Below are 26,553 nucleotides of genomic sequence, written 5' to 3'. Positions count from 1 at the left end.
AGATGCCCCCAGGGCACAGGGGACGCTACCCCGTGACCTTTCTGGGATTAAACTCCGGAGGCTGGGTTGCGAATGGGTTGTGGAATTGTCGAACGCCACTGCTGGTGTCGTCTCGAAGACGCCGTGTCGCGTCTCGTGCCGTCGTTTGGAATATTCCACGCTGAATCAGTTCATTAATGTTTCAATGCGTTCTCTTGCGTGTGAATAACGTACGCTCGTGAGAAAATTACCAATTTGTGAGTTTGCTTGTGTTTTTTGTTTTGTTTTTAATTTGCGTACTGGTGTGAGTGTTTGCATCAGAAGCAAAAATATTTTTAAGAAAAACTATGTAAAGAAAAGTGTTGCGTACATGATCGCAATTTGAAACTGTGCAGGGGAAGATCTGAGAATGGGATACATTTTGGAGGGAAAACCTTTAAACGGTCATGGACTTAAGAGCAAATGTTGAAATATTTGTTTAATAAGGCGACTTAGAGCAAGGATCAAAGCTTTCCCTTTGTTTTGGTTCTCAACACCATGTCAGCTTTGCATTGATGGCCTATGTGTGTACGATACGTTGGATAATAACTATCACAAGAAAAACACCCCCAAAAGGACAAGAAAACAAAGTGCATACAAATAATAAAAATGACAACTTTTGATCAAGCAAGTTGCAGATGATCTAGCCAAAGCACCTTTGAGTCCAGGAGTGTCACTTTCACAACATACAAAACATGCGATTGGCATTGAACGAGGTTATGGGGGCGTTAGGAGTGTCAGAAGTTGGTTGCAGCAGTTGGCCGCGCCACAGCTTTTCATAGAGAGAGTTGCGACATGAGCGTTTCAATTATTGGAGCCACAATGGTGGATTATGCGTCAGTGCACACGGACAAGGGGGGCTGGATGCAGGAATTTAGCTGGGGGGCGGGTTCAGGCCAGAGATTTTTTTAATGTCTCAATTTTGCGGACAAGCGGAAACAATAATTGAAACATTATTCATGGCATACATTGTTTACAGTGGTATCTATTGGTGCATTTACTTTAGTTATTTTGGATTATTTTCACCTTTTAAAACTTTTTTTTTAGCTGGGGGGGGGTCAACCATCCTACGGATCCGCACCTGAATTAGTACACAATAGCTGCATGCCGTACTTCATATAATGAACAGTCATTTTGGTTCCAAAGTCTGAAATTGGCGCTTGTCTTTATACATTTCTGGCCCGCACCTTTGGAAACCACCACCTGCCCTTTTTTTCCGGCTGCAATTCAGAGGCGGCCAAACAAAAAAACACACACACAAAAATCGATTCCGACTGTAATGTCGTGTCAATACAATAATCTGATGATGTCAGGTTTTACATCATAAGTAGTAAGAAAAATGATGTGATGCGACCGGTACCGACTTCGGTTAATGACAGCATTCGACAATTAAAGGAAAATAGTTATAGACACTGTCGTTCGTGAAGTGTAAGAGAACGTAATCGGTGCAGTTTATTTCCTTGTTCAAGCAAACAATAGCCGAAAGCTATAACGGTGTGGTTGTGTTTACTGTGGCAGCTGCTAGAAATGGCTCACAAACCGGAAATAAACAATCCCAATCGGCCGCTCCAATGACGTCATACGGCCCGGGTTTGGGCCGGATGACGTCATGTATACATTTTGCAAATTGGGTTCCGTGTCACTGGTTCGCGGACTGTTCAATCGAGAGACTGAGCAGCAATTGTGAGGAACCAGTGAAATCCATGCGGCATGCATGTTGTATTTTTTTGTCCGCTGCAAAAACGTGTGCTGTATATAGTGTAATTGCATGTAATAAAATTGAATTGAGAAAACGGAGGTAGCTCATTGTGGTGTCGTGGTGTCAACTTATTTCTCTCGAAAAACGTGGAACTTCGGCTTCTTGTTTGCGAGAAGAATGAGCCTTTGTGAAATGCCAGAAACTCAGTTCGCCAGGACAATCGTGACAGTTATGACAGTTAGATTGTCAGCATGAAAATGATTTGGTAAGTGAAAGATTTGCTTTCTGTAAATCCCTTCTCACTGTACTTGGGTAACTGCAGTGTATGTGTAACGTTTATGCTAGTCTTGGTAGATAGAGGGCGCATTTGAATGCTAATAATCCATTTTTTGAGACAGTGATCATAATTTTGTTAAACAAAATTGTTATCATGAGGCCACGTTCCCAGTTATCTTTGTCGGCTCGGTGACATATAGATTATTTATCTTTAATTTAGTTTAAGATGTCAGGCCCAATTGTCAACAGAAGAATTACATATATGTATGGTGTAGGACTAGCCCAAGGCCCTAGCCTTGGGCTTTGACCTAGAAAAAATACCTCGCAGTCACCATGGTCACCGCACGAGATGGATGTGTTCAGATTAAGCTTTTGCAAAGCAGTTAAAGACGCTCTTTTGTGGTAAATAATTTAGGAAAGACATGATAGAGTTCTGGGACAGAGGCGAACTTCTTAAACGGACGCCGCATATTTTTCTTAACGGTCAACAATTAAGCATGTTGAGCGCAATCTTTGAAAGCACACCAAATTTAAAATTTGCTGATTTTGTGCAACCACAGACATTGCCATAAAACTTGCACACAGTGATAAAAATTGCATGGATACATGAATTGCAGGCAACAGCTGCAAGGTTTGTGCGATTTTGACGGGCCTGTTTTGCACATGATGAGGTGCTGCTTGTACAGCGTCGGATGCACGTACATGTACTCATTGGGCCAGGGCAAAGCACGTCACATCGGCCGGCTGCGAAAAATTTCACCATTCGGGCATTTGGATGAATATTGCCACATGAGAGCAATTAATTCAGACTGCTTCCCTCTGAAAATAATTCCTTTTGAGAGCTACTAAATTCCCCTGTTGACATTTAATTCAGAAAATTGTTGCAGTAAAAAGTAGGATCCTAGTCAAAATAAACTCAGAGAAAAGAACCATTTTGAAATGACCTCCAAAACTTCTAGTTTATACTTGAATCCTAGCCTTTACTTGAGGCAACAGTTTCCCAGCTTGACTGGTGCCAGACAGCTTGAGGGTCGAAGGGAATGGAATCCCCGCATCCCCGCACCTGACTGGCACCTGCCGGGCCCGGTCGAACGGTAATCATCATGACTCCCTTTAATAGTCGCACAGTTTGAGGCACAAAAATTGTGCATGTTCAAAGATTACGCTCAACATTATGCATTAAAATATGCACAACCTAATAAAAATTGCTCAAGGAAAATTGCGCATTTTTCATAAATTTAAAATTTGTGCACTTTCAATGATTGCGCTGAACAAGCATCTGAAATATGACCAAAAAAGTCAAAATTAGCTTGGAAAATACTCAGTTATTCGCGTAGAAAACACAATTTGACCTACCAGTCTCATAGGGTTTGTGCGCAGGGTGTCAAGTGGCGTCTGTATAGAACTTGTTACCAAATCTACAAACCTGTTGATTCTGCTGTCATAGTTGATTGCTTAGTTTTTATTTCTTATTCATGACCGGGGAAGATTGGTTTTAAAAAGGGGGCATGAAATCAGAGACTACCCCTAGACTACATGTACATGTATACATGGAAAGTATGGGACTCCTTGGGATTGTCTGACACTCTTTCAAGGAGTGACCTATATGTGTAGTGTGGAACTTAAATTGTATAGCACATCCATCATTTGTGGTAAACTTTACCCATGAATGATAAATAACACAGCCTTTTTGATTTCTGGCATAGCCTACAAATTAAAACAATGCATGCTGCATGTACATGTAAATTGCAAATTTACTTACCAGTACAGTTGAAAAGCACATGATGCCATAAGAATCCTTGGAAATTAGCCCCATGCTGGTGCCAAGATATGGTAGGATTCCATCAAGTCCACCAGTACTCTGGACTATTTGAGAAGCGTTGGGGTATTCTGGGCCCCAACTTGTCTTTAGTTTACTGTACGTCATGCAAAATTGACCGACAGTGAGACTTGAATGCCATTCCCTCATGATCAGTGAGACTGATTCATTGCACATGTTCTTCACAAAGCCAGGTTGTCCACTTTCAGGCATGGGTGAGTCTCTGTAAGCTTGAGAATTTCAGAAACCTGAGAAGGTCCCTCGATAAATTTTCCTCTAAGAGAAATTTGTAGTTACAGAGCAGGAAACTAATGCTTTAGCAGAGCCAAATGACTTGAAAGGAAAAGCAGGATTCCATTTGGAAATGTTAATCGTCACCTTTTGGCTTTTTCGCTAAGACTTAAAGAATGTATTCTGAATGAGTGTTTTTCCCTTGCACATGCTGTGTAATGATGTTTATGAAAGTGTGAACTGCGTACTAGAGGTTTCCATCAATGAATTGGTAAATTGGTAAATCGTTAAACATCAAATCTACTAGAACATTGTATGTTACAATTTACATGTACTTGGAGCGCTGTTCCAGACAATATCTTTGAATGTACCGTTGCCTAAAGGTATTTAGCAGACTTTGAGTTGGTTTGAAATGTTGATCTCAATATTACGCTATGTTGTGTGATTTCTCTTTGCCCAACGGTTCAAAGTGCTTTACATGTACACCAATTCTGACTAAATAAACAGGTGATTTCTCTCACATGTCACAGCATGTTGAGCTGTCTAACTTTATAAAAGAAGTGCCAAACGTCGTGCCCATGCTTGAGTGCATGAAGTGGCAGCCTGATGCCTAGCATGTCTGCGTGTACCGCATGCGCAGTTGGAAAAATAGAAAATTACCAACTTTACAAAGTCAGATTAGAATTTAGAACCTGTCTGTAATATTCAAATTACTGTACATGCAAATTAACATGAAAGTACTACACAGAGAAAAATATCTGACATTGATAGAAATTCTGGTACACATATGAATGCATAACTCTAATCATTTTCAGTACAGTATGATTTAATCAGATTGAAATCTATAGACCCTGTGTGCCCAGAATCCTTTTCAATGTTTTTTTTTTAATTATTGCCTAAAAAATTAGATTATCACAAACTTTAAATTATTAATCAACATAAATGACATTTATTTGCAATAACTTTTATATAATAGCTCAGTGTTATTCTCTAGTTCTGTGTTTACCAGAATAAAAAGTTAATCTTGCTTTCAATTAAACGTAGTGGACTTGTGAATAAGGCCAGTTGCGTACATGTATTTGCAATTTCCGTACATGTAGGGATTTAGGGTTGAGGTTAATTTTTGATGGTGTAACAGGTGCCACACTGTTGGCTAACGCTGGTCACACCCTTTATTTGTAATGGAATAAGCTACCTACATGCACATGTACATTGAATATCCCTGACCGCTGCTTGTAACTGGTTTTGGGGGATATTCCCATTATTTTAATGAAACGGGGGAGGGTTAGAATGAGCTTGTGGTTCTTTCATGGAACTACAGTCTCTGTACAGTGTAACGTACCAGTACATGATATATACATGATCATGTACATGTACATAGGTAGGCTACCTCCAGTTCTTGTGACTAACACTTTATTGAATACATGTACATGTACAAAGCAAACAACATTCATTAAGCACTGAAGATTTCTAGTAAAACCAGAGTTTGATTTTAAAATTTCATGCATGCATTGATGTACCAGAGTAAATGTGCTGACTTGTTGAATGAAGTACCTAGGTTTATAAAATGTGTGTAACAGAGCAATCTTACCAGTGGTTGGTTTTACCTGTCCTAAATAAAATATTAATTAAAATCAAACAATTGTAGTTTTGAACCTCAAATCATTTACATGTACCGGTGCATGTACATGTACATGTAACCTGCTTTGAACACATGACATGTTGTTTGCTTACATTTGTTGTTGAAATAAATGAGATGTCAGCTTGCATTGTTAACATAACCATTTCCCAGCTTCCACATGTTATTCATTTAGGCATTAAATAATGCACATGTACATGTACATGTACCTTAATGAGGTAAATAAAATTCAAACAGTAATTCCCATTAGTACATTATGAAAACGTTCCTGTATCAAAAATCAGGGAGTGTTTCGATTTGAGGATTTTCCTTGGAATATAGCTACTCGCAAATTGTCCTTTTGGAATAAAAGTAACGGACTGATGAAAAATTGAAAATGTTTGCATAAGAATAATCAGGTTCAGATTGCACACCCAGCGTAGCCACATGATCATTTGTACATTGACTTAATGAATTGATGCACTTGCTCGACAATGGACAAGTTGGGTACTTGTACATGTACCATACATGTACATGTAGGTCAGTCCTAGGTCACCCTGCTAAGCCTTTTCTTTCCAGATTCCTGTAACAGTAATCCATTGGTTTGTGAGGTCGGGATGACATGTGCAGCCAAGTGTGAAATTAACTTGGACTCTTCCCTCACTTATTAGGAAAGAAGCCACCATGATGTGGATATTTATTATTTTACATGGAAAATACGAGAATGTGCAGTACCATCGCTGAAAGAGTGTTCCAGTGGGCTTTTTTTCATGGTGTTGCTCTGTCAAAAGAGTGCAGATATCCAAATTCCCATTGCCTTTCTTCAGTGATATTCTTCATCAAACACTTTACAGTCCTCCATGGAAGAGGAAGATGAACTTGTTGCTTAGAGGAGGTTTTTTGTGGATGTATGTCTAAGAGATGCATTTCTTTAAGTTAACATTTCTAGCACGTACGGTAATTGAAGCATTTGTTTATTTGAGTCAATGCTTATTAAGATGGGATTGGGAACGTTAACTTTGATGCACCTCAAGAAGTTCATTTAGTATGTGCGGTGTTTTCGTGTCTCTACATATGTTCTGGGAGAAACAGTGCTTCAGAATTCTCATCTCCTTTCCAAACCGTAAAGGCAACAAAGTTGTAGCCATGATTTGAACATACATTTACATGTATAATGAGCCAAATCAGTCAGAAATTGCAGAATTCCCCCTTACGGACAGGCCCTACCAGAAGACAACCCATACATGTAGACACCTGGACTGGACAAATCACCAGCTTCAGACTGAGGAGGAGCAACAGTGATGGGAGGGGCTTGGATCATGAATAAACATGACGGTTGTTGGCAAAATCGGATCCAGGACCAAATTTTGGAGGAAATTTTTATAAGTAGCCTTTTATGGCCTAGGGATGAGGCTTCATCAGAGGGTTTCTTCACGCTCGACCAACAACATCCCTCTGCTGTTATTATACGGTTCCTTGGAGGCGCGGCATAGCTCTGTTACCTCCTTATCAGATCCACCATTGATTGTTGGGATAGATGAGGTGATTTAGCCATCCTGTGGTGAAGTCTAAGAAATTTCAAATAACTGCAAAAAAGATGGATAAATTCTTTTCAAGTAATTAAAATGAAAAGGAACTGAATGACAGATGTGCATGTACATACATGCTGACCTCCACCATTCTTTTAAAGTTGGTACGCGTGCTCTCATCTTTCACTGCATCTGAAAACACTCCTCTCATTTGGCTAAAAGTTGTCAATTGTTCAGAGTGTGCTTTTGTGGTATTGTTCACGTACCAAGGACATTGTACGTGTATTGTGTTTCAACTGAGAAGAAAACTCTTGGGCAGTTAAAGAACTCTACACTTTCCACCTGGAAGAAATGCATTGTAATTATGTTGTGAAATAGCGCTCTCAAGCACCAGTGCAGAGGGTTGATAGCCATCAATTTCCCTGTGCATTTCATGACATTTTTGTTTGACTCCCCCCTTCATGATTTCCTAACAGTGAGAGATTGCTCCCATAATCGAAGGACCTTGTGGTGATACATGGACATGTACCTTACATCTACACAACACGAGCTGAATGTTCTTTAAGGTGCTGCGTAGATATTGTGAACGTAACAAACGACTAAGGCAGCTGCAGTTGAAATTAATAACAGGATCCCAAATTACTGTCTATGAGCATTTGATTCACAAGGAGAAAGGAGATCAGATATTCATGCAATACATTTTTGTCGTCCATACTGGCAAGTTTTGATCATTTGTCTGTGATTTGCCGTCTTTGGGAGACTCTGAACCGGCCAGAGCCCGGGATGCGTTGTGATTATGCATATTACCCGCTCCCTGCGACCCGTACTCACCCAGCAGCAAAGGGCTAGTGTTGTGGTTGTTGCCGTGGCAACATACTGGGTAATCGTTTGCGCGGGCTGGGATATTTAATGAGCGGGGCCCGAGCCTGAATCTACATGTACATCCTGTGTCCATATACATTTTGGGTGATCATTTGTGACTGTTTGGAATTCTAGCTTCCCAAGTCTTTTCTAGACATACTTGTATCATGACAGTTACCGGTACATGTAGCACAAATTGATTGAGGAACAAGGAGTTAGAAATTGTCTAACGTTGATTTTAAAAAATAGAAAAGAAAATAATTACCGTTACAGTTGCAAATGTTATCTTGAATGTAACAAATTTTAAAAAAATGCGTGTGGCTTCTGTGTGTGCTCCAATTTTTGGTTAGATTGGAATTTGCAAACTTGCCGTGAATTTGTATTCTTGAAGAAAATCCTGGCAATACTGTAAGTTAATTTGCTGCACATGTACATGTATGCATTTATTGGCTGCATGATATATGATGTAATGTGTACTACATACCCAATGGCTACACTGCTTATGTACATGCTCATGCACAGTTCCATGTGCAGTTTACAGTGCACATGTACATGTATGTGGTGCTTGCACATGCATGTGCTCTACTTATGCAGTGAAGGACAGTTTCTGCAGCTGGGTATCACTGGTGTGGCACATATACAGCTGCTCGTCACCCAAATCATTAATTAATGACATCAATCAAATTGGATATTTCCCCTTGCACTTTAACCGGTGAATATTTATAAATCAATTGCCAGTACACTGGCCAATGAATGAGTGGGCTCTTCCAGGAATGCCCGCCCACACACAGCGGTGTGTGATGGTACTGCTAATGGCAATAATTTATCAACATTGCAGTTGTCGGGCACTCACAGATGGCTAGAGTTGAGTTCCGCCAGTATACATGTATGGATACCCCATTTTTCTGCTGTCATTTTTGAACTTTTCCTTTTGTTTGTGCCAATTGTGAAATATTGTGGCTGCAACTCAGGAAGACTTTAACCTGTAATAATTGAATGGCAGTGAAGTCTGTTAATAACATAAGTGAACGGTACAACATACATGTACCTGTTTTTTTTTGGGGGGGGATCATTTTAGGTTTCATTTTCTGGCTAGAGTAAGTTTATTTGTGGGAGAATAAAAAAATATCTGCAGGCATCCTAATGAAACATTGCATTTGTATGAAAGTCTTTGAGGATGTTTTTCTGTCCAATTGTCTCTTGTGAGTTGGTGTTTTATTGCAGTCACCACTCAAGTACCGGTACAGTAGTCTTTCTGATTTGAATGGAGTGGTCTCTTTTGTACTGCATACATGTAGCTCCAAACTTGAAAATATACGGTCCATATTATATAACAGTAATAGCTCTTGCAAGAGTCTTGGAATTCCATCTGAAGCTCTCAAAATGTCTTCCCGCCTTTATGGAGTGGCGCCCTCAAGCGACACGTCTGAGATCAATTTACGGATTCCTGGGCAACTGTTGTGAACAATGATGGAGGACTCCCCGACTATTTCGGCTTTCCTTGTGCCCAAAGTCCAGACAAATTTAAACTGACAAAGTCGGCTCTCGTTTAACCTCATCTCCAGTCTTTTTTACAGTTGCAATTTATTTACTTTTTTTTTTAACATCTCTTTTGCTGCTGCTGTCCATCCTTGACATTTTTACTTCCCCCACACTGACCTTTTCTCTGAGCTCACTTTTTTTTATATCCTCTCTCCATTTCTCTTCTCTCTCAGCACGCTGGCACACACATAGGATCGTGTAGCTGTAATTCTCCATTCAAGGACTTCAACCCACTCAGTTGCAGTGAGCTGGTAAAGGTTACATGTGCATGCATGTGCCCTGCGCTGGGGAAACTCTCAACAGGACCCAAGCCAGGCTGTGGAACTGACCGGCCTCACCAGTGGCTGGGCTGGCTGGAGCAGACAGCAAGCAGAGTGGACAGGGAACACTAAATGAGAAGATCGGGTGTAGGGGTCATTAGATCTGGTGTGACGGACAGCCAGACAAAGAGGGGGACAGCAGATGCTGGCTGTCATTCATGGTTTTACAGCTGTGGGTATTCAGAAAACATCGCTCTTCCCACAGGTGAGAAAAAATTTCAGCACACTCTTTGATTTTATTAATTTGCCTTTTTTCCCCCTCAATTTGTGCTAAATTTTTTTTTTTGCAGTTTTCACATTTCACATCGTTAGAAAGCCGTTAGTGTGTTAACTTTGAGCGTCATTCATTTTTGTATTCAGGACTTAATTTACACTGGGTGTAATTGAAGTTAAATTGAAGGGAATGGATGATGGTGTTGGATGACTTGTATCTGTGTTTCTTAATGGTTTGAGGTCTAACTGGTTGTATGGTACATGTACGTGAGGTTGGTATGTTAAAGATTATTGAGGAACAGAAAAACAAAAACTTTTGTTACTTTGGATGAAGCTCACAGTTCCTTAGAATTCAATTTAAACTGAAGTGAAATTATTCAAGTCAGGTCAGATGTGGCAGATGTGTTGTTAACTTTGCACAACTTCAATTTGTTCAGATCTGGTACAGTCATCAAATTATTGATTAGAAAACCCAAAACTTTAACCTACATATATGTAAAGTGTGAGTGGATATGAAACTTACAAGCCTGCGCCCAAATGAGAATCCCAAATACCCCATACCAGAAACCCCCCTTCCCCCAAATGCTTGCAAATATCAGTATCCCATTAACTGCAGTAAAAGAATTTTCCAGCAAGAGTTAAATACATTTATTTAACCGCATTCTGAATTCCGGCCAGACTCTGCACGGTTAGGGAAACCACAAGCCGCTGAAACACACCAAGTAGCTAGCTGACGCAAGTTGGCTGCTGTCACATTTAGGTGCTATGCATGCCGCTATGTAGACTGACTATTTTCATCCATTGCCCTAATAGAATTAGCCTCTCCCCTGGATTTCTTTCTGAGGTTCCCAAACTACCATAGCTTAAGTGCATGTGGCCATGGCATACCGGTACATGTACCTGTGCTCACATGCACAATTCACCACATGCACTATTATTTACATACATGTACTCTGTGTTATCTGTTTTGGGGGTCGAGACCGACAAATTGTTGTTTTCAGAATAGAACCAACGGGGAGCATGAGTGATTCATACTGCCGAAGAAAGTTGTGATGTGGTTTCTCTTTGCTTTTAACAAAACAGTTTATTGAAATTCCACATTTTACCATGAATGCTTTGGTCACATGGCATGTTATTGAACTATCAATGGGCAGATTTTTTGATTTTGAAAGATGGGTCTTTGTTCCAATTTCACTGCCAAAAAGGAACGTTTCGACTAAAATTGTTGACGAAATTACATGTAACTGCAGTCTTCTCTATCCATATAAAATTTGTTCTTTTCTGTACAAAAATGAAAGAAACATCTTTAAATGGAGCAAAGTCTGTCAAATTCTGAAATGTGATAAGCTCGTGTCCTTTAGTTTTCAAAAGTCCCCACGGATTCTCTCAAATCAAATGTAATTATCCAGTGTCAAGTCACAAACCATTCAAGAGAACTTCGCCAAAGGCTTTCCTTTGTTGTTGTTCATACATGTACATGTATGTGTGCTCATGTCACAAACAGTGTGATTTGATGTGTGGCAAAATTTGCCACAGCTCAGGCAAATATCACAAAGACACATGATCTTGTTGCCCATGTTTAGGGTCCCCAAATGTGTATTGTAGGACTCATGTACATGTAACAGTTACTGTGGGGATCACAGGTAGGTATGTATAAACTGTATTGAGAAGTTCCCATATCGCCACCCTGATCAGAATAAAATCTTTCCCAAAGAAAGATCCTGTACCCATTTACAGTACATTGCATACATTCATTGATAGTGCTTCCTGTGTTTAAATAATGGGGTGTGCATTTTCCAAACCACTCTACAGTGTGGGTGTGCATGTTCCTTTATCAGTTTGACCAACACAGGATATAATCCCGATGTCATTCAGGGGTTAAGTACATGTACATGAAGAAAAATACATGGGATTTTTATTTGCCAACTAAAAAAAAATGTGTGTTGACTGTGACATAGTACTTCATGCTTCAATTTTTATCACTTTTATTTGATGGGTTGGTCCATGACGTTGGGGCACAATTTGTGATGGCGTCCTTGTTACATGGGTACCTTTTACCACCTGTCGTGACCTGTAGAGTAGGCCCTTTACTCTGCAAAAATGACACACACCTCTGTAGTCTGCCTTGCAAGATGTATTAACAATGTCAAGTTGGAATCCACATGCAGGGAAATGCGTGTAGCTGTTCCTTTTTACAGAACCCATGTAATAACTGACACCGTCACAAATTGTGCCCCAGCCTCATGGAATGACCCAGAGACAAGTAAACGGAGATTTTATTTCAATGAGTAAAATCCTGCCGTAACAACTTGCAGTAGGGACTGTAGCACCTGTTTCTAGCAGAAATGCTGCATCATGCCCATAAATATCCAACCGACATGTTCATATAAACTCACGCAGGTGTACCAGAATGACCTTGTAAATGACCACTGTCGTGCTCTGATTGATGTAATAAGTTGACTCCAGTCAACCAGGTTGACAGCAGGCAGGATTGAACCGCGCATCGGCCTTGACAACGTTGAGGGGCCAAGCGTGTGAGGTGCGAAGCTGTCATCAGCACCACGTGGCAATCTCATCTTTGAGTTTGCGTATTCCGTGGCTGTCGCATCACGCAGGAATTCTGCCAAGTACGGAGGGAAGAGTGACAGTTGTGTGGAATAGAGGCCATCAAAACGACGCTGTAGTGCCATCTTTTTTTTCTTATCATGGTTTGAACACTTAATTTAGATATTTCAACAGGTTTATGAATTGGTCTTTGAATGTCACAGATTTGGCATAATTTTCTTATAAATGATTTAAAACTGGAGCCATTGTGTCTAGTTTCTGGACTTCCAAGAGGAATGTTGTCATGTTTTGTTCTGTCAGGTGTGGAATTCCATTGGAGCTGTTCTTCAGCATTGGCACCCTGATCAGCAAAATGGAGTTTCATTTATTTTTAGTCCATTTAATTGCATAAATTGCATGCAGAATAATGTCATTTCCTGAGGGCAGGCATTGTTGGCTGTGGCTATGGCTGTACTCCATAAACAGAAACTGAAGCCTGAGCCTCACTTCTGATGCACCCGGGGGCGCTGCTAGGACATGGTCTCCAAACTATTCCATTTTCCACGTGGATTAACTTTGAATGGCAAGTAAAATTGCCTCCATCAAATTAGCGACAACCCCTTTTGTTTACCCTTTATGGCGTTGCCTCCAAAACGGCAGAATTTTTGTCAAGAAAATGAACTTACTTCCGTTGGATGTCCATTTTTGTTTCTGCCATTAACCATGGCCTGTTATTTGGGTGCTTACGGTTAGTACTGACAGAGCCTGCTGTTGGAAATGTCCTGTCCACGTTTATTTCCTTCGTTTTCATGTTTAAGGAAAAGCCACAGGAATGAGACGAGTAGCAAATAAGCAAATGTTCCTGTTCTTAAAGAGTCTGAAACAATGAAGGATGCCGGCAGTTAAACTGCAGCGTACCGTATGACGGTTGAGATTTTTCTCAGTAGTTTTCAGCTTGCACCTTGAGGATCATGACCGACATAAGGTCCATCCTCGGAGACGAGCCTGCCCTACGTGTCATGGAAAGAGAAGGGAAGAAAGCAGACTAACTCAGCAGGGTTGGTTTCATGTCCTGGCCACTTAACCCTGGGTATTGGACAGCGTCTCCTGGAATCCAATCAGATTTGGGTCTGTGGTGAAATGCCACCTCCTGTAGGCTGGTACCTGGTAAAGTATGCCGTCAGCTCCAGTCCTGATTACCAAAGGTCAAGTGACTACCAGTCTGTGTGGCCGAGGCAGACTTGGAGGGATGCTGGCTCCTTCAAGTTGAAGATGGAGTGTTTTGTCGGTTCTGCCTCCTTGGAGTGTTTGGAGCATGTCAAACTACATTTATGTATACTGTTTATGTGTCCTCATGTGCATTTGCAGGCACTGTGCAGTTGTGGTTTGGATTTTGAAGTTGGAACTGTGGTGTCCGTAGAATTCTGTGGTTCGCATTTGTGACCAACCCTTATTTTTGGCTCCGGCTGAGAAAACAAATCAGCTTTTAATTAATGCCTCCAGTTCTGTCTGGAATCTCCTAACAAGAAAAGTGATGAGAAATTATGATAACCATAGGAACAAACACCACCATTTTGGAATCCCAAGAACACAGTACCTTTTCTTAATGGTTTGAAATGCCCGAGAAAATGCAACTCCCGCAAGCCATTCATCAGGAATGTACAATGTATTAGCCTGACTAGGTCATAACATAATTTTAAGGTCCTTTTTTTCTGATTATATAAATACTGGCACTTTACAACCACACAGTTACGCTAATGTAAACCTTTTCTGTTGAACTGAAGTTTCAGACCTAAGTCTCGGACCACATGTACATGTACATGTCTGTACATTGCATATTAGATACATGTGAAATTTTGTCTGATCAGAATTAGTATTGATATCTGCTCCGAGTAGGAACAAGAGAGGACGTGTTTTTACACATTTGATGCGTGACGCACTGAGCATATGCCACCAATTTCTGTGCATGGTGCGCATGGACGACCCAGTTGGAAGACTTCCCACCAGCCTGTCTCTTCCGTGATGGTGAGGGCAGTCTTCAGCTAGGGTTGAATACTCCAAATTGTTGTGAATTTAAAGCAAATCCCCTCTGGTATGATATCCTGAAGAGAGTCAGGATCATACATTTAAACTCTTCAACAAAAGGCCAGTCCAGAATGCGGATATTTTTCACCCGTCATTTAAGAGTTGATATTCTGATGAGCCAAGACATGGCAGCCTAAGTACACATGTGCATGCATAGTAGTGTGTCGGTGACAGATCTAATTAGGTGAGGGATTTCATTAGCATTGACAGTGATTTAATTAAAGGGCCCATATTGCCGTCAATTAATAAGCTGCATTATAATGGCGGTGTCACCGCTATTAAACTCAGGCCTATTATGATTTCCACATGGGCACTGAAATAGCCCTGCAGGCAAGCAGCCCCAATGGCCATGTTCTGTGGACACAAGAACCTTCTTGACTACACTTTTTTCTTCCTGTTCTCTAAGTACATGTAGCTGTGTATAACTCCTAATATGTACAATGTCCATATATATATCAGCATAAGTCCACTCACAGGGTAAACCACCAGTAATTTTAGATCTGTCTGTTCCAAACTGATATCTCTTAAATGTGTACATGTACCGGTGCTTCTCAAATCCTCTTGTGAAAGTCTAAAATAATGGGTACTGGAGGTACCCCATTACTGGTGCAAGTGTGCTGGAGGGTTTCTTTTCTTTGAGATTTGAGTTGAGTTTTGAGTTGACTTTTTGAGTTTCAAAGAAACTCACAAAATCAGTTTGACACTCTAAACTCAAACAAAAGTCACACTCAGTCTGCAGTGTGCTTACATGTACATGCTGCCTTCACACCTTGATTTCTCAAGGGATGGCACTTCTATAACACACACGGACCTACTAGGATAAATGTTGGCACTGTTTGGTTGCCTTCTCTGCTGGGCTAGAAAGTGTCCTCTTTGTTTGTGCTTGGAGTCAGTAACATTTACTCCAATTCTGCTGTGCAGATTCTATGAAGATAGATTCCTTGATGCTGTTGAATTCGTCAGTCCATTTACTTGTGGGTAGATTTATTGCATTCGGCCAGGGAATAGCTCACAAGATCAAAGTCACTGACATCTTTGTTGTGTTCTGACGGTAGCTTGGTATTTCCTCTGTGGTGTCTTTTACCATGCTAGAATTTCCCCCAAGCCCTGAACCTCAAACGAATGTGACAGGTTTCATTACGATTCATCTCCGGCGCATCAAAGGGAAACAGGCAAAGAATGTGGTCTCACCATCCGACTTGTGATTCATGTGAATGGTTGTGGGGTTTGGATGAGGATTTTGTAACTCGTAATTTCTGGTTCCTGCCACGTTGTTCCAACCTCAGGAATCATCTGAAATATGTATTTTTTTTTGGATTGCTTTTTGGAGTAAGAAGTCTCCAGGATGAGCAAAGGTGACAATTGAAAGGAATATATTTGTATTTCACCATCTGCTAAAAATATGCAGTATGTATACATTTCTTGATTTTCCAATCTTGACAAGCTTGTGACCCCATGGCTTGGATAAAATCTGTCCTCTGTTTAGCAATTCATCCACCGATGAGAGACACAAATCCACAGTATGCATCACAAATCAAATCCCTGCAAAACTGCTACATGTTCCTGCATATCCAGATATGATAAAGTGTTGCAGGATTCTTTGGAACCTTTCTTACGGCCTAGCTGGTCTTGCGGCCTGTCACCATGCATCATCACGCCACTGCACCTGCCGTCGAAATTTCCCAGTGATAAATATTCATCATGGTACATGACAATCCGCAGTGGCAAGGGGAAGGTTGAAATGGCGGCGGGAGCACTCTCTGCCCCAAACCCACCGGAATCCTTGTAATGCTGTGCTGTGTTTATGTCTCTCCTACCAGATCGTTTGTTGACATTTTGACAGGGAAAAATGATTTATAAATCACCGGGAACTCGTTCCCCCTCACGCAATCTCAGTTCCTTCCGTGCATCTCCTGCTCAGAATTACCTCATTGGAGAGGGCTTTGCACTGCTCAAGGACCCTACTACTCGTGCATGTCCTGGGTTCATTCACTCCATTGGCTTAATCTGTCAAAGATGTGGTTGGCCAAAGCGCATTGTACATGTACACGGTACAGGCCAGCAATTACACAACCACCATATGCAGTGTACACGTATTAATTTCCTATACAGGCAAATGTATTAAAGCTCAGGATACATGTAACCATACCGGGACCAACATGCGTCCCAATTGGCCGTTTCTCAGAGACAGATTCGCTTGATCAGTCAACTACATTATCTCAACCCAGTCCACTTCCCAATCAGCTTGACTCTGACACCAGTGTTTGTTGGAAGCTGTTAGGATGCTGACTGCACTGGTAAACTGACTGTGTTTAATGTGGGATTTAGGCACGCCACAAATAAACAAGAGTCCAACTGTTTACCAGAATGTGTGCAGTTTGCTATTACAGTGGACTCGGTTATAAAGAATTCTGTTGTAGCGAAATACTGTTATAAAGAGCGGATTTCCAGATTGCCTATTTCTTCAATTCTCATGTCTTTTTTTGTTTATCCACATTTCCATTTCAGTTGGAACCTTCAATAATAATAAAACTGCATTTATATAGCGCATAATGAATTAGAGATCCCTCAATGCACTTTACAAACAAAAACTTGATCCTTAATCATATTACAACACTTAAAATCATATGATTATAATCTACACATGTGCATTTAAAATCCCTAATTATAGAATAGCACAAATTAAGCAGGCCAGCTAAAAGAGTTGAAGCAATGTCCAATACCTTGACATTTACATGTACCTTAGAACTAGCAATAAATACCAGCAATGTCAAAACTACTGAAAACGAACATACATGAATTCTGATTAAAACTTTCAAGACTTGAAAAGGTGCATTTTTAGTAAAGATTTAAAACACTGCAAGGACCCTACACATTTAACTGTTGATGGCATATTATGAATTAAAGATTCCACAATGGCTTTACAAACAAAAACTTGATCCTGAATCATATTACAACATTTAAAATCATATGATTATCCTCGACACATGTACATTTAAAATCCCTAATTATAAAATAGCACAAATTAAACAGGCCAGGTAAAACAGCTAAATAACATGGAGCTATTGCGTTAAAAATGTGGAACTGCTCCAAACCAAATTGTGAACAACTAAATTTTTTTCCCCATCAGCATTTTTGTAAGGACTGCTCTTCAGAATACACAAATGACTAACGAAATTGAAAACGAAAGAAAAAGCCCCGTTGACTACCAGCAGATCAGGCAGCTGGTGAACAGGCCCAGCTGTCCTCTCATAACATTTCCCTAGCAACCCATGTTACAATGTACTCTACTGTCCAAGCTCATTTAAACACCCTGAATAAAACATGGCTCATTTCCCCCTCATTTGCATTGGCATGCATGCACGCTACGTTCAGCTGTTTCTGTGAGATGGAAAGGAATGTTTCACAGAATTGGGCTGTGAAGGTTTCACCATGGTTTCACCCATCCGTCCAGGCTCAATAGAGAACAGTGCAACGATTTGACGCCATGAAGATTGCAATGTTGAATGATTGCCTGCATTTTTTTTTTAACTCAGCTGTAATGCTTATCTCTGTTCATGTTTCAATTTCAGAGAAAAACTCACAACAGTAGACAGGTACTTGGTTGTCTAATGAAAACCGTCTTGTGGTACAGATGCATGTACCCTACACTGTGGTCAATTGTTTTGATTGTTGCGTTAGTGTCATGCAAATCATCAGCGTGCACAACATGATGTACATGTGTACATGTATGATGTACATACTGCACTGGTACATTGGGGTCTACATGTTCAGTGTACATGTACAAGAAAGCACATGTAGATAGTTTGTACAAGGTTGGGCAGCAGATTGGCTCACAACATAAACAGCTTCTGATAACAACTGGCCTGTTTTTTTATCCTCAGCAGTGAAGTTAATATTCCACAGCTAAAAGGTCAAGCGGTTACAAGACTCAGTCAAGGGGGAATGATCGAGGGTCATATAATTCATTCTGATGGTCACTTGGCGATCCTCATCGGCACTGAGTTTGTTGGGTTCAGTCCATCAGAGCGCAGCCAGGAAACCTACATGTGAATTGCCACACATGATGAATATTTTTATGAACTGAGTGTCCAAATTTCTGAAAGTGGTGGGGACGATGTCAGGGCAGTGCTTATACAGTTCGTTTATTGATGAATATATACCGTGTACATATTTGTAGAATACCGTGTGCGCAATTTGAATGGTGTGACTTGTTGGGTAGGCTTTCTTGACTCCCGAAATTTTCCTCCTTTAGGTACTTCGTAAGTTAAGCCCTGACATGTCTCATCCTTTTTAATTTTTAAACTGATATTTTTTTTTCTACTAAGAATGTTAAGTGGAATGACATTATACACGTACTGAACATGTAAAGCACAGAAACGATCCACGAAATAGTTCAGAACTTTCTCACAAATTGGCTTATGGTGCTCATACATGTAGGTAAATGTGAAGCGACTTGAGATGGTGCCTTTAATCTTGCTGCATAATTCATGTGTTTTCATATTTGGCAGTAGGGAACCATTCCACATGCTCTGCATGTTGTATGTGATGGCATGCAAGACTGTAATCTAAATCCATGTCAAACAGCTTGCAGAGACAGAAAGACAGCATGAGCTGGAGCGGTTTGGACAGTTTGGAGGGTAAATGTGGCGTCAGAATTCAGTAAGGTAACATTTGTGGTAGGAGTGAATTGTGCAAGATGTTGGGAAATTTTGGCTGGACACACTGGACACTGTCAGAAACAATCATTCAACTTCCGGCATACCGTATTTTTTGGCATCTCGGTCCCGTAAAATTTTTTTACGTACCATAAGTGAAAAGCTGAGATAGAAATAAAATGTCCAAAGGAATTTCACGCAGCGAAGGGACCAATCATCACAAAAGGGCTTGCAAGCAGTTCATAGCTGCAGGCAGAAAAGATGTGGAACACAATGCCAGGAACGGAAATGAGCATTGATTCAGGTGAGATGGTATCTAGATCTACCGGTACTGTGGCATCAGAAGCAAGGTCGATGGCACAGCCCTCCAAAGGTTAAGATGCAAAGACATAGGCCGTCATCCCTGGAATATTTGACCTGCCATCCGATGACAATCCACACATCTTTTAGATTGATAATTCACATGCCTCACTCTGTGTACAGTTCTTGGAAGAAGAGTGTTTGAACTCACTTCCAGATCTTCGAAATGGAAAAATCAAAATTCATGGCATGCTGCACATGTACATGAAGTTATCAAGTATTGCCGTGGAAATACCACTTGTCTGGACTTCTGCAATGTTTAAAACATTATTTTGGACCTCTTTTGATGTGACAGTTTCTACAAATAAAAAGTTCACATGTTGTTGCCCCTGTGTTTATGCCCTGACGCTTCCTTGAGAAAGCTTGTCTGGTTGTCATTTGGAAAATGCGCAATTCAATTTAAACTCTTGGAAACAGTTTTGCACTTGTCTTTGGTAAAGCAAAAAAAATGTTTCCGTTCAAGACAACATAGTAATGCAAGCTGGATAATTACAATTTGTTGTCAAACATAACTGAATGTTAGACAGGGTTTTTTTAATGTCAGAATGTTTGGTAAAATTGAAATCCAGAAAATATTTTCCCACCAAATGAACTAGTTATATGAATTTTCTTTGGCTGGCAAGCAAAGAGAACATTTTTTTCATGTAATTGTGGAGTTCATGAAATAGTTGGCAGTAAAAAAATTCTGAAGTGACACATACCGGTACTTTTGCAATGGTGTCAGACTGACTGAAAATTGAAAAATGCCAATAATTGAAATTAATGCTCAGACATGGGCTATACAGGAAGCTTTTATAACATGCTGGTTTTATCCGTCTGCCATGTGCAGATGTGGAGTGTCTCATTTGCCAATTAAACCCATTGATGTCACATCAAGCATCCCTGAGCACAATTAAAAACATGAGGAAAACAGACCCACCACTCGCCTTGAGTCTCCTAAAATGCCAGCCGGAATTTGAAAATAACTCCTTGAGTATCTGCCTTGAAAAACAAAGCTGCTAATTATGGAAACTGCTCCAAAAAATGTCTGATTTCATTCCCCTCTCCCCCCCATGGACCTCCAGTGGCCAGATTTCTATCTTCAGCCGGGTATAAATGTCAGTACGGCCCCGTGTGATTTTTTTTTTTTTTTGGTCTTTTTTTTCCCCTCTAATCGTAGCCTGATGCAAACACGGTTTTCTCTCAATAGCCTGCAATGGTTTGGAGCAAATCAATAGCCAGCGACGTCCTGGCCTCCAGTGTGTTTGGCTGGCCGCTAATGACATCAGCCGGTTGGGTTCTCAGGTGGCGTGTTTGGTTGCTAGCTTGCCAGGGTTAGCCCTGAGGTCAGCAGTGAGCCTGGGTGACATCATCAGCAACGTCAAACACGGCCAGCATGCCAGTGAGACACGGGGAGTATACAGCGAGTGATGATGATTTTCTCCCAGTAACAGTGGGCCGGCCTCATTATAAGACGATTGCGGAGCCCTGTGCATACCAACCCGTGTGCATTATGTGCTTGCTGTTGCTGTCGGGGAGTCATATGCACGATAATGTAAAGTGGCATGCCAAGTACGGGTACATGTACATGTAGTGTGCATGGGAACCTTATGAGTACCGTGGGCATACATGCACATTGTACATGTGTGTACGTACAGTGCATATAGTGAAATCTTGTCTACGAGAGAGGGTAGCGACGAGCCACCCTATTGTTTATGTACATGTTCTGCATACATCTGGGGGAGTTTCTCAGTGTGCCTACAGTGCATTTCGTTCAGTGATGCTGTCTACTGGTACATCTCTCTCCCCCTCTCTGGCCGCATCTCAGTAACCGCGACGACAGGGATGAATGTTGAAGTGGCTGAAGCTCGTGCATGAATTACGGTGGCATTGCGGACCGGAAACAGTGGCTTGAAACCCCCCCTTCCACAAGCCTCTGTACACACGGATTTGGTGTGACTTCCTTCTCCGAAGTAAGTACTCGGACAGACGGAACTGGCCGTCAGGATCCTCTGTACCTGCCGTGGGGATAGTGTTACTGACAGGGACAGCGTGGATAAATAGCCAGCTCTCTGCCTGGTTGGATGGGATGCAGAATTCTGATACAGAATCTTGTCACTCGTGATTTTTCTCTACTGTCTTCATCGTCAATACGGTATCAGCATTGGATAGTCAGTATTGCACGACGTGTGGGTGTATGTTTTGACAATTGAAGGCCCTACTTGATTTGAAACCATTCAAATTAAGCCTGTTACCCTTACAATAGCGAGTAAATGGACAAGGTATACATGGATTCTGCCATTCTGATAAAACGTTTCTTAGAGTGTTTGTTTGCCGCATAGTTAGGAAGATGCATTAAAATCAATTGTTCCAAATTATTTCTGGTGAAGAGCCATCCGGGACAGGGAACGATTTACTTGATGCCTCTGCTTTTGAAATTTGTGGAAATTCCGAGCTCAAAGTGAACAGCACAGAATACGGATGTACCAAAACATGATCAAACAAGATAAATTATGTATGCAAAGTGGTTCATGTACTTCTTCTGCTGCTGAGCATTTATTGTATCTCTCCTCAATAATGAGCGTGCATGGTTTAGTGACAATATAATGTACAGTACATGTACACTGTACACTTAACTCAGTCATGTCTGTCAGTGTCTCCAGTGCGGTATAGCGCATACCCGTGCTAGGGTGCACACCCCCTGTGCATTATGTCTGAAATGATAAATATGTACTTGGGTTACACTGAGACTAAATTGCCTAATGAAGTCAAGGTTGTGCTTAGATTCTGCAGGGTTGACAGCCAGGTCAATGATCCCTGCATTATAATGTCTTGTACTGCAGGCATTGACAATATACATGTTGTCATTATTTTGGCTTTCTAAAATGTTAATTCATAAAAGACATGTTTTAAGATTAATTCTTACATTACATGTGTAACAATTTTGTTTAAGGGCATTTTCCCTTACCAGGTCTGGCATAATGATGTACATGTGCATATAACTGTACACATGTACATGTAAGTAATACACAAAGGTACACTTCTACACAAGTGTAAATTTTTTGAATGAGAGAGGGACTCTTCACCAAACACCAATAACCCTTGGGGTTAGTCATCAATCTTTCCATGTTTGACCTCTGACAGCCCCTTCAACCCATAACCCTCATCAGCATCGTAACCTGCCCCCCTGACTTTCATTAACGATTGTATGCCGATAGAAGAAAATCCACGTTAGATTTTGATTCCAACTCTGGTAGGTAATACCAGCTTGAAGTGATGTTTCCACAAATTACAAAGCCGGGCTATATGTATGGTCAATGCACTCATACGCTTCCTGTCGCAGGCACCGTGTCCTCGTTACCCCTATATGTGATTACTTCTGTATTCTGAACTTACGTAGCATTGGTCATCTTTACCAATTCCTTGTTTCGTGGGCAGGCCTTTTCTTTCTTTCTCATTGTTTTCATTTTTTCTTCCTCCGCACAGGGTTTTCAATCACAGCGCATGTCTGCATGTACATGCACCTGCACCTGTAGAAGTTGATTCTTTTACCAATTCAAGTCTGCTAGCTGCCTGTGTAGCGTCTGTTTTCCCAGGTAGGTTTCTGTTTAATAAACAGACCAGGCAGAGGATTCCTCGTTCAGTTGTTAGTGTCACCCTCTTGAGAATCCCCCCCCCCTCACAAAGCAGTTAATCTTTCGTGAGACATTTTGAGGCATTGTTTAGCATAGCGTGTCCTGAAAAAGCTCGATTATTTTCATTGGCCCAGTTCCACGGAGGTGAATGTTTGGTATTATGGTACCTTGACTCGAGAAAGAAGGTTAAAAGTGAACGGGAACAAACTCTTGAAATTGAGAGCAAGCCAGCAAGGGTTGAGGAAAAAAAAGAGGGACACATCATTTTGGGTCGAGCCACGCCCGGGGTGCAGTGTATAGTACACGTCCGAGGGGGGGTATGTGGGATGACACCCCCCCCCCAATTGTCTTGCATGCCCAGAAGATTCTCCTAACTGTTGACCAAAAAGAGTCATGGCTTAATGAGATGGCTGTCTTTGTCCACTATGAACGTGGTCCCCTGTTACTATATGTAGATGGCTACAAGCCTCCTACGTTTTTCGCTGCTCAGCTGATGCCACGAACAGATGAAAGATGCAAGACAGCACCATTAAACCTAATTCGCATATACCTCCAGCGCACAATCAGTGTCTGCAGAGCAAGAAATCCTCGTGGAGTTTTGACATACATGTAACTTCAGGAAAAGTTCCTGCTCCTGTGCTTTGGCAATGGGAACTCAGAATAAGACAGGGCTATTTGTTGTCACTAATTTCCTGGAAACTCAGAGAGTGAAACTTTGGGGAGACTGCGGTTTATCACCGGTTCACATACACGTATCCTCGTCTTCCTCAAAGAAGAAAAAAAAGTTGAATCGCTGTTTTGCAGTTGACATATTTACATGGTGCCTATCAACAGCAGGCCACCTCCAACGGTGTATAGCCATCTGTACATGGATGTATTGCGCATAGACTATAATGTGCGCTTGACTTGCTTGGATAGACTCTCCTATTGAATTCACTATTTACCAGTGGCTAGTAATGAGTACATGTATATAGAAGAACATCCACCATGACTCAGTTGCAGCATTGAACTCTGCCACAACATAACCACACCTCTACATGGTCCCATATCGTTCCATACCCGGCAGTCTTGATCTTTTACTATATCCAAGCGACGACTCAGTTTCACCCACTTTTAAATAATGGGTTCACTGTGTCGTTACCAGGAACAGTGGTACCCGGAAGTGGATAGTGGATGGGGTTTTAACCAACCAGTTTTGTCATTTCTATTAGAGATCAGTGGGACCTTTGCTGAGCTTTCAAGTTGTAAAACTATTGGAAGTCCAAGGACGTACGTGTATTATACATGCACATGTGTGTCCCTGTGTATGACCTTTGCAATGAACCCACAAATTCCAGTCACAGGTCATAAATGTCTTTAGAATGCTGCGTTGGAGACATTGTTGATGCTGGTGTGAAAGCGTAAAATAATACCGTCAACAAGTTTGGCAAGAATGCCTTCAAAGTTTAGAGCACAGACAAGATTGAAAGTGTACATAGAAAAAGTACATGTGCCGGCATATCTCAGTGGTCCAGGAGAGGATTGCTGTTGGATGAGTCGTTGCTGCGATTGTTTAAAAAAAAAGAAGATGTTGATACCATCAGGGCACAGAATCACCCGCGCACAAGGTTGGGTTCAGCGTGTTAGTATCGGTTGGAAAAACACACTGATGTAGAGCCCGTGGGCAAGCTGGTACCGCACCGGGGACTTTGAGGTGAGGATTGCTGCATACAGTGTATCAAAAGAAGATTTTCTTGTAACGTCAAAGTTTTTGCAAACAGAACCTGTTTATCATGCTTTGTCGGCACAGCAATCAAAAGAAACCGAATAGTTGTAGATGAACGGAATCGTAGGTAAACGTGCCTGAATGAATAGAATGGAGACTCGCTACATAGATGTAACCATTTTCTCCGATGAAATTGATGGCGCATGTGCTGTCCAACTGGAACTTTACAGAGAGATGAAGCAATTGGTCATAAATTTGCCAGTTATTTTTGGCAACATTTCAACAGTTAAGACTAAAGAGAAACAGCCACTTGCCTTGTTCCTCTAAGGCATTTAACTACTGAGGGAGAAATACTAAAACGAGGCAGTAACAGGCCTAAAAAAGTGCAGAGCTGGCAAACAGCCTCACCGACAAATACTTCCGCAGACGGGACGTGCATACATATACGCAAATTACATTTTCCCTTGAAGTGTGAAATGCACCCACGTCGTCCGTCCGTGTCTTCTGGCATTTTTTTTTTCTTAAAGGGCATGCCAGCTCCGTTGACATTTCCCATAAAGCCTCTTCCCTGTTGATCACCGACGAGGATCAGTGATTAGGATGTACATGTACCATTGACCGCAGAAATCTCTGAAAACAACTGCACAGCAATTTTCATTTTACTTTGGTGAGAGGGGCATGGCGGCAATGTTTTCTTGTCAGCAGAAACTCAAAGCGCTGACCCCTTGGGACATAACTCTAAAAGTCTCAACTCTTGTGGTCAGTGCTGTTTACTTGGATAATGCCGTGCCTTGTTTTCAAGAGAAGGAATGCAAAAATTTACATGTGTAAGTACTGTATTTGTTGCCGGAAAAAATAATTGATTACGAAAAAATAATTAATGGCATGTAAAAAAAATAATAAGGTATCCATAATTGTTGTCTTAAGGTTACTCTCCACACCCCCCATAAAATGCACACACAAATACTTGTGCCTTTACAGGGATGTTATCCTCTGGCACGACAAATCGTAATTTTGAAAATTTTGATGGGAAGATTAGTGAGGATGTGGTTGCTGATGAACGCACGCTGGCCAAGATTCATGAGAAGCAGAACTGTTGCTCTGGTTGTTTGATATGATGTCTGGTCACGAAACCAGAGATTTCTTCCCAAGAAATGACTTGGAAAAGATGAAAAGATACTTGGTTGGCATTTTATGCTGCAGAAAAGATGATCTTGTCCATGTTACAAGTGGCTTTGAACCCCAGCCAACCTGGCACTAACCCCCCAATGTACAGTACTTACACCCCCAAAAAACATCCCATGTGTTTTGTTTAACAATGAGTCAGTCTCTCATAATCAGCCTTACTGACAGAATAATGCTTTTTCCCTTCAAAAGAAATTGTTATGAACATGTGCCAGGCAATATGTCGTCAACTAGGTACATACATGTACATATGTATCGGGGGAATGGGCGTACATG

At 41.2% G+C, this 26,553-nt stretch overlaps 1 protein-coding gene across 7 annotated transcripts in view; it reads left to right on the top strand.

Annotated features, from left to right (window-relative positions):
- Positions 1–1,701: 1,701 nt before the first annotated feature.
- Positions 1,702–26,553, top strand: part of LOC110977317 (uncharacterized) — a 51,745-nt gene continuing 26,893 nt past the window's right edge. The window contains exons 1-3 of one of the 7 annotated variants that reach the window (XM_022231370.2): positions 1,702–1,982; positions 9,767–10,118; positions 23,239–23,348. The gene's annotated coding sequence lies outside the window, so the exon portion shown is untranslated. The other 6 variants (XM_022231316.2, XM_022231325.2, XM_022231350.2 and 3 more) reach the window with 6 other exon arrangements.

This window comes from Acanthaster planci, linkage group LG08 (genome assembly GCF_054643075.1).
Source record: "Acanthaster planci isolate LZ-2023a linkage group LG08, COTS_SCS, whole genome shotgun sequence".
In the NCBI taxonomy this organism is placed as follows: Eukaryota; Metazoa; Echinodermata; class Asteroidea; order Valvatida; family Acanthasteridae; genus Acanthaster; species Acanthaster planci.
The sequence above is the reverse complement of the archived record's forward strand: the minus strand, read 5'-3'. Positions and strand labels throughout refer to the sequence as shown.